At 56.3% G+C, this 10,752-nt stretch overlaps 1 non-coding gene across 1 annotated transcript; it reads right to left on the reverse strand.

Annotated features, from left to right (window-relative positions):
• Nucleotides 1-10,399: 10,399 nt before the first annotated feature.
• On the reverse strand, nt 10,400-10,472 carry TRNAG-CCC (transfer RNA glycine (anticodon CCC)). The gene has a single exon. It is a non-coding gene; the product is annotated as a tRNA-Gly (tRNA).
• Nucleotides 10,473-10,752: the final 280 nt, after the last annotated feature.

Below are 10,752 nucleotides of genomic sequence, written 5' to 3' on the forward strand. Positions count from 1 at the left end.
GGGGAAGGGGGGATGAGCCGAGCGGATGCCTCCCCCACTGGGGCTGACCATACCCAGAGACTGGGTCGTCCGGGGTTGGGGCGGGCCTCCAGGGAAGGAGCGACCAGGCCCTGAAGAGAGAAGCTGGTGGTCCCAGCTGCCTCGCCGCCGAGCCCCGAGAGGAGGAAGGCAGAGGTGGATTCGGGGCTGCGCACGGGGTCCTGCGTGCGCCGTGGTGGGGAGAGTGTCTACACCTCTAGAGGCCCCTGGGTGGAGGGAGAGAAGGCTCTCAAAGAGGGCAAGGTGAGAAGAGCCTGAGTGGGGAAGGGAGAGGCACCAGGGTCTAGGCAGAGCCAGGCCCTCCCCGCGGGGCTCCGGCGGGCTGGCGGGGAGCTGGCCTGGGCCAGACTGTCCCCCTGCCCCACCTGCCCCACTGGGAGGAGCTGCCCCTCGCTGTCTCTGGGGCTGCCCCTCTTCCACCTCGGCAGGCAACTAAGTGCTCTTCCCTCCCCCAAGAAGCCCCTCCCTGCTGAGGAAGGGCCCCCTCCTTGCTTGGATATGGATCCCAAGGACCTGCTTCAAATGTGGCCACTGCCTCCCCAGGGACAGGCACAAATGGTGGGGTGGGGCAGCTGAGCCCTGACCTGCACCTGCTCTCTGAACTATGGCCCCAGGGGGGACAGCCCAGGTGGGCTTGAAATTGACTCCCATGTCCCCATTATCCATTGCTGTGTAACAAAGCACCCCCAAAATTTGTGGCTTAAAGCCCCCCTTTGTTCCTCTCTGTCTTGGTCTGTGGATGGCCCTGGCTCAGCTGGGCAGCTCCCCCTTGGGGCTTCTCTGCAGTTTGGTCAGGTAGCAGCTGGGGTGGGATCTTCTGAAGGGATGCACGTCCAGGATGTCTGGTGCCCTAGCTGGGTGGCTGGCTGGCCCTCTCCCTGAGCATGGCCTCTCAGTGTGGCCGGCTTGGGCTTCCTGGGAGCATGGCGGTCTCAGAGTAGTGGGATTATTCCATGGCAGCTGCCCAGTCCACGGTCACGGGGCCAAGCTTCTCACGACCCAGCCCGGGATGTCTGACAGCACTGCGTCCTATGGGCCAGAAAGTAAGTCCTGGCCACCCCAGATTCCGCGGGGGCGGGGTGTGGGTACTTCCCAAGGGTAGGAGACCTGGGACACATGGTTTATAAGGGCCATCGTAAGGGACTAGCCATCACCCCCGTAACTCTGTAGGGCAGTGCACTTCCCAGCCTTGGCCTGGCCACATAGTGTCCTGGAGGCCAGAGTGAGCATCCGCCAGAGAGCCCATCCTAGAAGCTGGTCCCATCCTGCCCAACAGCCAGGCGGACCTCTTCCTCCACACACGCGGGACCCAGGGTGTGCTCCCTCCCTCGAACACAGGCCATTTCCTCCTGTGTTTGTGTGAAAATGGGAACCAACCACAGAGCCTGCACAGCAGCGGCCCAGGCCAAGGAGGAGCCTTGCCCCCAGCTGCTCCGCCCACTGGCTGGGCTGGCCCCAGGAAGCTGCAGCTCGGATGCAGGGAAGGACCAGCAACTCCACAGAGCATCGTTTTGCTCCCATTTGTAGGGCAGTAGCATTTGGCGTTGATGCAGAGGCTGAGACAGCTCGCAGGGTGGATGGCAGGGCACGCGTGCCTTCAGAATGCCAGCAAGGCGCCACCCCTGCAGGAAGCAGCCTGGCAGTTCCTTGGGCAGTTAAACATAGAGTTACTGGGTGACCAGCAGTTCTGCTCCCGGGTGTCTATCCAAGGCTTTGAAACGGACTCAAACAGATACTGGCAGTATTCACAATAGCAAAAGGTCAGAGCAAGCCGTGTCCATCACCTGATGACCAGATAAACAGTGTGGTCTAGCCACACAGGAGAATGTGACTCAGCCATAAAGAGGAATGAAGTTTTTCATTGCAGCACTATTTAAAATTGCCAAGACATGGAAGCACCTAAATGTCCATCGACAGAAGAGTGGATAAAGAAGGTTGGTACCTATATACGGTGGAATATTACTCAGCCATAAAAAGAAGGAAATAATGCCATTTGCAGCAATGTGAATAGACCTAGAGATTATCATACAAAGTGAAGCAAGTCAGACAGAGAAAGACAAATATCATATGATACCACTTATGTGTGGAATCTGAAAAATGGTACAGGGACTTCCCTGGTGGCTCAGTGGTTGGGAATCTGCCTGCCAGCGCAGGGGACATGGGTTCGAGTCCTGGTCTGGGAAGATCCCACATGCCGTGGAGCAACTAAGCCCGTGCGCCACAACTACTGAGCCTGCGCTTAAGAGCCCACGAGCCACAACTACTGAAGCCCACATGCCTAGAGCCCGTGCTCCACAACAAGAGAAGCCACCACAATGAGAAGCCCGTGCACCCCAACGAAGAGCAGCCCCCACTCGCCGCAACTAGAGAAAAGCCTGCGCGCAGCAACAAAGACCCAATGCAGGCAAAAAAAAAAAAAAAAAAAAAAAAGAGTTACAAATGAACTTATTTACAAAACAAATAGAATCACAGATGTAGAAAACAGACTTATGGTTACCAGGGGGATGGGGCGGAGGGATAAATTGGGAGATTGGGATGGACATATATACACTACTATTTATAAAATAGATAACTAATAAGGACCTACTGTATAGCACAGGGAACTCTACTCAATACTCTGTAACGACCTATATGGGAAAGAATCTAATAGAGTGGATCTATGTATATGTGTAACTGAATCACTTTGCTGCACACCTGAAAGTAACACAACACTGTAAATCAAGTATGCTTTAATAAAAATTTTTTTAAAAAAGGAATGAAATTCTGACACATGCTGCCACACTGAGGAGCCTTGAAGATGTCATGCTGAGTGAAAGAAGGCAGATAAAAGATCCCACATTACATGATCCATTTATATGAAACGTCCAGAATAGGTAAATCCATAGGGACAGAAAGCAGATTAGGGGTTGCCAGGAGCTGGGGGAGGGGAGAACAGGGAGTGAGTGCTTAATGGGGCAGAGTTTCCTTTCTGGGTGATGAGAATGTTCTGGAACTAGGGAGACTGGTGGTTACACACACTGTGAATGTGCTAAATGCTACCGAAGTGTACAAGGTAAGACAGTTAATGTGATGTGAATTTCAGTTCACTTTTTTTAAAGAAGGAAAAGTACATCAGTGAGACCGTTCCAGAGCATTCCACGCTGGCCGTGGACACCAGCCCCGTCGGCTGCAGTCCCGGGGCCCTTTGTGGTAGGTCGGGACCAGGCCCCTGCAGCCTAGCCACGGGCCTGGGGACAGGGCGCACGGTGGGGGTCTGGAGTGAGGCCTGGCGAGGCGTTCCTCAGAGGCAGAGGGAGTTCAGCCGTGTGTTCGGAGGGCTCGCTGGGGGCGGGCAGCGTGGAACTGGGGCTTGGAGGGCGTTAGGACAAGAACACGGCGCGGTCGAGGGGGGCCGGGCTGCGGGGTGGCCCGCTGACAAGGCGCTGTTCACAGAGACCCGAGGATCCAGGGGGACGAGAAGGACAGGATGGAAGAGGGTGCCGCGGCCCACGGGGCAGCCAGCGGGCTGTGCTGGGCCCCTCGGAGGGCACTGGGAGCCGTGGAAGGTCCCAGACAGGGGCGCGGTGGTCGGGCTCTGCCTCTGGAAGGGCGCTGCGGCCGCCCGGCCCGGGGAGCATGAGGCCAGTGGAGGGACTTGGGCCGTCGTCCAGAGCGGGACGCACAGGTGGCTGGCCTTGGGCCCCGTGGGGGCAGGTGCAGGCGGAGGTGTCTGGCTGGGGAACAGATCGGGGGGGCCGGGGCCCGAGCCACGAGGAGCCTCTGAAAACCCGCCTCTGGGTTTGGGAATGAGGGGGCTTTGGAGACCCCGCCGAGCTGCATTCAGAGGCGCTCGGGTGCGGTCGGGTGAGCGCGAGCTGGAGACCCTCACCCTGAGCGTCAGTGCCCCAGGGCTGCCGGGACAGGCCGCCGCGAGCTTGGCGGATTAAAATGGCACAGACTGGTTATCCTACAGCTGTGAAGGCGGAAGCCCTAGCAGGCCTCCCTGGGCTGAAGCCGAGGCATGGGCAGGGCTGCCTTCCGGGGGCTCCAGGGGGGAACCCCTTCCTGGCCTCTAACAGCTTCTGGAAGCGGCCGCACGCCTCGGCTCCTGCCCCCTCCTCCACCTTCCCGGCCAGCGGCCAGCAGTCCTGTCCTCTCTAGGGCTCTGCCTCCTGCTGTCACATCTCTACTCTGACCCCCCTGCCGTCCCCCACGAGGACCCTGTGACGACACCGGCCTCCCCTATGACCCTGGATCCCCCAACCTCAGGGTCCTTCACTGAACCGCGTCTTTGCCGTGTAAGGTTCCCCATTCGAGGGTTCTGGGAGTACGGTGTGGACGCGAGAGCAAGGGCGAGGTCCCGGGTGGGATTCAGTCTGCTGGGCTCTGGCAGGACTGGCCAGCCGCCTCCGCTTCCTCTGTAAGAGGCAGGGACGAGGTCATCTACCAAGAGTGGGGCGGGCAGAGAGGGTGGCTGCACGTGGCCCCCATGGGGTCGGGGGCCTGGAGTCCCGGTCGCCTGCTGAGTGGGGCTTCCTGCTGTCACAAGGCTGGAGGAGGCCCTCGGACGGCGCCCAGCAGCCTGGGCAAGTGGACAGGTGGACATCAGCTTCCTCCAGGGCTCAGCCTTTGCCCAGAGGGGGTGACGGGGAGCCCGTGGGTCCAGAGAGGTGAGGATACTAGTCAGGGAGTTCCTGATGTGACAGACCCCAGGGATGGAGGGTGGTGAGGACCGGAGGGGCTGGCAGGCAGCGGGAAGCGGGGGAGTCGGGCTGGGCGTCCAAAACAGGCACAGAACTCAAGCCTGGACGCGGGCTGAGCCAGAGGGTAGTCGGGGAGGGTCAAGGTCAGGGGCGTGGGCGTGGGAGCCTGCTGGCTGGCGGCAGAAGTGGGTGCAGAGGAAGCCTGAGGACGGGGCCCGAGTGAGGGGTTGGGCGGGGCTCCAGGGGTGACACTGGTGAGCTGCAGGGGTGTAGCAGACACCAGGTCCAGAGAAATGGTGATGCCCCGAAAGCAGGGAGTGGGTAGGTGAGGAGAGGGCCGGGGCAGCTGGCAGGGGGCTGGGTTCACGCCATCTGGTTACTGATGACGAGCTGCCCCCAATTGTGTGTTTGCAGGGGCGGCGCCCTACCCTCTGCATCTCTGCAGCCAGGAGCAAAGGGCATCCAGGCTCGGCACCAGTGGGTCTGGCATCTAAGCAAAGGGGCTGAGGGCCCAGGCGCAGCAAGGCTACCTTCTGGGGCTAAAGGTCTCACCTTTTGAGGTCCTCAGGGGGGTGCCAGGGGCAGCAACAGAAAGCAGGGGCCATGCAAAACCCCTGATCTTTCTGGGTACCTGGGGAAGGCTTTTTTTTTTTTATGGCCGCGCCGCACCACTTGCAGCATCTTAGTTCCCCGACCAGGGACTGAACCCGGGCCTCGGCAGTGAGAGCACCGAGTCCTAACCACTGGACCACCAGGGAAGTCCCAAGAAGCCTTTTCTTTTCACCTGAGTTAGGGAGTTTTAGTGATGGTTAAGTGTTTCTTGTTTGTGCTGGATTTTTAGTTTCATTTGGTTTGAGTGTTTTGCTCTTTTTCAAGTTAATCGTTTTTCAAAGTGATGCATATACACAGCAAAAGGAAAAAGAAAAACGTTAAATATTAGTGCAAGACTCATACACAAAACTACCAGCCCCCAGCCCACCCCTCTCCACAGTTCGACCCCACCAGAGGCGGCCACTGTCAACCCTCCAGGCTGATTCTTTTGATGTTTCCCCTCCAAGCGTCTCTGCTCACGCAGCCATTTCTTGATTTATTGGTTGTGGGCATTTTCCTCTGACTGCATTGGTCAGGCCAGCTCAGCCACAGGCAACCAGGAGAGCCGCCAGAATAGCTCCAGCAGCGTGGGGTCGGCAGTCTCCGACGAGAAGTCTGGAAGGAGGAGGCCCCAAACCCTTCCATAGAGCACGTCCCCCTGGCACAGCAGGTCAGCCCCTACTCAACCTCATGATCTCAACATGGCTGCTGTGGCCCAGGCATCACTTACAGACGCAGTGGCATCAGTAAAGGGGGGGAGAGTCTCTTTGCATATTAGGAGGAAACGCTTGCCCAGAAGCCCCCATTGTGAGGACCAGTGACCATTCACCTCTAAGATCTGGGCCAGGGTGTGGGGGGCACAGTGCCTTCCCTGAGCACACCCCAGGGAGGGTGCACGCCCCCAACCCCAGGCTAGGACTGTGAAGAGGAGGTGAGGCGGGAGGGAGTGGACGTGGGAGAGGTGTCCGCTGCCTCAGGCTTGCGGCCCTGGAGGGTTTCACACCCGCACGTCCCCTTCCTTCTCTCCCAGTGCGTCCCCCTCAGGATCGCCAGCTGAGTCAGTGCCGGGTGTCACTGTCCTTGATGAGAGGGCATACCCCATAGCATCTGAAGTGCATTCTGGTTACCCTTCCTGCCACAGGTAATTCTGATTTTCTGATTTAACCCCTGCCTTTTCCTCCTTTCCTTCTGTGATGTTTAATTTTATGTATGGACTTGGCTGGGCCATGGGTGCCCAGGTATTTGGTGGGACTTTCTTCTGGGCGTCTCTGGTTGAGAGTAACATCTGAAGGGGTGGTCTGAGTCAGGCAGGTGCCCTCCCCACGCGGGTGGGCCTCGTCCAGTCCTGGAGGCCTCAACAGAGCAGAAGTGAGTGATGCAGAATCCACTCTCCTGGCCCGACGGACTCCAGCTCGGACAGAGGTCTCCTGCCTTTGGACACAGGCTCAGGCAGGACCTCACACCTCCGGCTCCCCTGGGTCTCCAGCTGGCCGGCTGCAGACTTGGGGACTTGTCAGCCTCCATAACTGTGCGTGAGCCAATTCCTCATAATAAATGGGTATATATATCCGGCCTACTTTACACTTCTATATATAACACATACTCGCATATGTGTTCTGTTTCTATGGAGAACCTGTCACCCCCACCAAGGTCAATGCCCCGGTTGTCCTGCAATTGGTCTGTCTTGGTGGCAGCTCCCCGGAGCCCTCCTCCTTTCACCCTGGGCTGGCGCTTTCTCCTCTGGGACCCAGGGGTCTCCTATCTCCCAGATGAGTTCCAGCCCCGGGTCGCTGGCCCCATGCTTCCCCGTCCCTGGTTCCCTTCCTCATTTCGCTGGTGCACGTCCTTCTTGTCCTCGAAATGCCTCGTGAAAGCTGGGAGGACCTTCATGTGTGTGGAAATGTCACCAGCCCCTCACCCTGATGGATGCCTGACCAGATGGGTAATTCTGGTAGGAGTGTCATTTTCCCATGACGAAGCTTCCAGCACCAGGCTGACCGCTGAGCCACCGTGCCTTTCTAGTCCCTGACCATTTGTGGGGAACTCCTTTCCCTCTGCAGCCATTTGGGTCCCCAGCTTCCGTAATACCCTGGGTTTCTCAGTCCTTGGCCGAGTAGGCAGTGACCGTTTCAGTCTGGAAACAGGTGCCCTTCCGTTTGGGAAATCTTTGTATTGTTTCTTTGATCGTTTTTTTCCTTCCATTTTCTCTCTTCTGTTTGGAACTCCGGTTAGTTGGATGTTCGATTACGTGAATGATTCCCTACTTTTCTTAACTTTCCTCTTTGTTTATGTCTCTTTGTCTTTACAGGAGTTTCTCAGTTTTATCTTTCAGTCCATCTGTGTTTTCCACATTTCTCCCGTTGTTTTTTTTTTTTTTTTTTTTTTTTTTTTTTTCTTTTTTTTTTGCGGTACGCGGGCCTCTCACTGCTGTGGCCTCTCCCGTTGCGGAGCACAGGCTCCGGACGCGCAGGCTCAGCGGCCATGGCTCACGGGCCCAGCGGCTCCGCGGCATGTGGGATCTTCCCGGACCGGGGCACGAACCCGCGTCCCCTGCATCGGTGGGCGGACTCTCAACCACTGCGCCACCAGGGAAGCCCTCTCCCGTTGTATTTTTAGCCTGATGGGAGCTGTTCTCTCTCCCGCTTCTGTCTTCCACCCGAATGTGGGTACAGTTGGGTTTTTCTGGCCCATGCTCGCTCTCTCTGTTTCCTTTAATTCGGGGGCTGGGGGCACCCCGTTTGTGTCTGGGTGGGTGTGTTGTCAACTGGGGGGGCCGCGCTGCAAACTGTCGAACCAGCCTCCTGGTGGGGCCCCCAGGTTTCAGTGCCAGGGGGTCCTTTCTGTGGACCTCTCGGTGTCTCTCTCCAAAGGGGAGCCCTGGGCCCCCCGCCTGGGCACAGAGCAGAGTGACCTGTGGACGCCCCGGGGGGCCTGTCTGCAAGCTTTCTTCTCCACCCTGCCACCCTCCGTAGACCGCTGCGCCAGCATCAGCCTGTTTCACTGCTCTGGTTTAGCTTTTCTCTTTTTTTTTTTTTTGGCCTCACTGTGTGGCATGTGGGATCTTAGTTCCCTGACCAGGAATCGGACCCAGGCCCCCTGCACTGGAAGTGCAGAGTCTTAACCACTGGACGGCCAGGGAAGCCCATCATTGCTGTGGTTTTGAGTGCATCTTCATACCTGGTTCTACAGGCATTTTTTCAGAATTAACTTACTTATCATTGACCTTTTTTCCTTACAAATGTTAGAACAAGTGTGACAAAACCAATGGCAGGAAGGTGAGTTGGGGTGGCATCGGGTCTGCCGTCACGTGGGAGAGGCTCAGGGTCTGCGCGGCTGCCCGTGTGCTCAGACGGAGCAGCTCTCCTCGTTTCTCCAGATCGCCTACGTCCAGACTTCCTCTCTGCCGGCTGACCCACTCCTGCATAGTTTCCCTCCTACTGGGAACACTGCCCTGCTTTCTATCCCGATTCTGCTGGCTTACTGCCATGGGAAGGAGCGCCACTGATTTACAAACACTGAAATGTGAAATGTGTGCACGCAGATGAGAGTGAAAAATGTCTTTGTATAAAGTACAGTTTAAAGAATAATAGTAAAATAGACGCGCAGGAGCCAGGTCACGGAATATAGCACATTTCTGGTGCCCTGGAAGCTGCAGGGGGAGGACCCTGCCCCCAGCAAAGTAACTTCCTCCAGACAATGTAGACTGTCCAGTGCCTCTTCTGAACCTGTCAGCAATTTCGGTGTGTGTCCCCCGAGCTATAGTCTCTCTTGTTTTGACGACTGCTCACCTGGAGGCACCAGGAGAAGAGAAGCCGAGCAGAGCCATGGGATCCAGGTCTGGCCTCAGCCTCCCTGAGGGTTTTTGGGAACTGTTCTGGGGCCATCAGTGGGCAGGGACACAGATGACCTAGGGATATCCAGGCCCCCCACTGGCAGGGCATCTGGCTGGGGGTTGGGCTGTCCTGTATTTCTGCTTCTGAACCCACCAGGGCTGTCTCCCAGTCCTCTGGCACAGGTCAGATGGGCCAAAGGAGACACTCCTGGGGAAGCCCCATCCTCAGATACCCCTGACATGCTATCTCTTGCGTCACACTGTCTGACCTGGATGGCTGACAGTCCCAGGGGCACGGTTGTCCTGCAGACATCTCCCTTCAGAACCCCCTGTGCACTCACCTCCCCCCGGCTCCTGAGTTAGATGCTGGAGGTCCGTTTGCCTGGTCTGTCTATTTCTTGGTTTACTCTTGTTTTGATGGAGCACATCCTTCAGTAGCTGCTTGAGACACAGTGCATGCGTGGAAGATACATTTTAACACCTTGCATGTCTGAGACGTTTTTATTAAACGCTCACACTTGAATGATAGCTCCGGCAGGTATAGAATTCTAGGTTGGAAATCACTTTCCTCCAGCATTTCGTAGGTACTGATTCCTTGTCCACTTACCTCCAGGGTGGCTGCTTTCACTTCTCAAGCCATTCTGAGGCCTCTTTGGGGACCTAATAATGTATGTTAATTTGGAGAATGTCCCATTTGTACTAGAAAAGACTGTGCCTCGGGCTTCCCTGGTGGCGCAGTGGTTGAGAGTCTGCCTGCCGATGCAGGGGACACGGGTTCGTGCCCCGGTCCGGGAGGGTCCCACATGCCGCGGAGCGGCTGGGCCCGTGAGCCATGGCCGCTGAGCCTGTGCGTCCGGAGCCTGTGCTCCGCAACGGGATAGGCCACAACAGTGAGGCCACAACAGTGAGAAGCCCGTGTACCGCAAAAAAAAAAAAAGTGTGCCTCTTTCTATTTCTTGTGTTATCCACACAGTCCACAACTTTGCTTGTGGTGCTTGAGCTGTCAGTGTCTGAGAGGGGAGTTGGAGGGTTTCCATCTCCAACCACCGTTGTTGGGTCAGTTGTCACCTATTGTTTTCTGTCTTCTGAGGCTATGTTTATTTTTTGTTTTTTGAGTTAAAAAAATATTTATTTTATTTTATTTATTTTTTGGTTGCACCAGATCTTAGTTGTGGCAGGCAGGTTCCTTAGTTGCGACTCACCAGATCCTTACTTGTGGCAGATGGGCTCCTTAGTTGTGGCATGTGGGATCTAGTTCCCTGACCAGGGATCGAACCCGGGCCCCCTGCGTTGGGAGCACAGAGTCTTAACCACTGCACCACCAGGGAAGTCCCTGAGGTTATGTTTTTAGTTGCATACATGTTGTATGTTTTTGATCTGCTGTTTATCTCACAAATATTGGATCCTGCTGTCTCCTAATTTAAAATGGTTAAAACAATCAATTTTATGTTAGGTATAATAACCACCAAAAAAAAAAAAAAGCACCACAAAAAAACAAGCAGAGAGCCTCGTTCCTCTTGACTGAAGAACCACTGATGAGCGACCACCTCCACAAGGACCACTGATGAGCGACCACCTCCACAAGGACCACTGATGAGCGACCACCTC

The sequence above is a fragment of the Lipotes vexillifer genome, unplaced genomic scaffold (assembly GCF_000442215.2).
Source record: "Lipotes vexillifer unplaced genomic scaffold, Lipotes_vexillifer_v1.1 scaffold1718, whole genome shotgun sequence".
NCBI classification, from domain to species: Eukaryota; Metazoa; Chordata; class Mammalia; order Artiodactyla; family Lipotidae; genus Lipotes; species Lipotes vexillifer.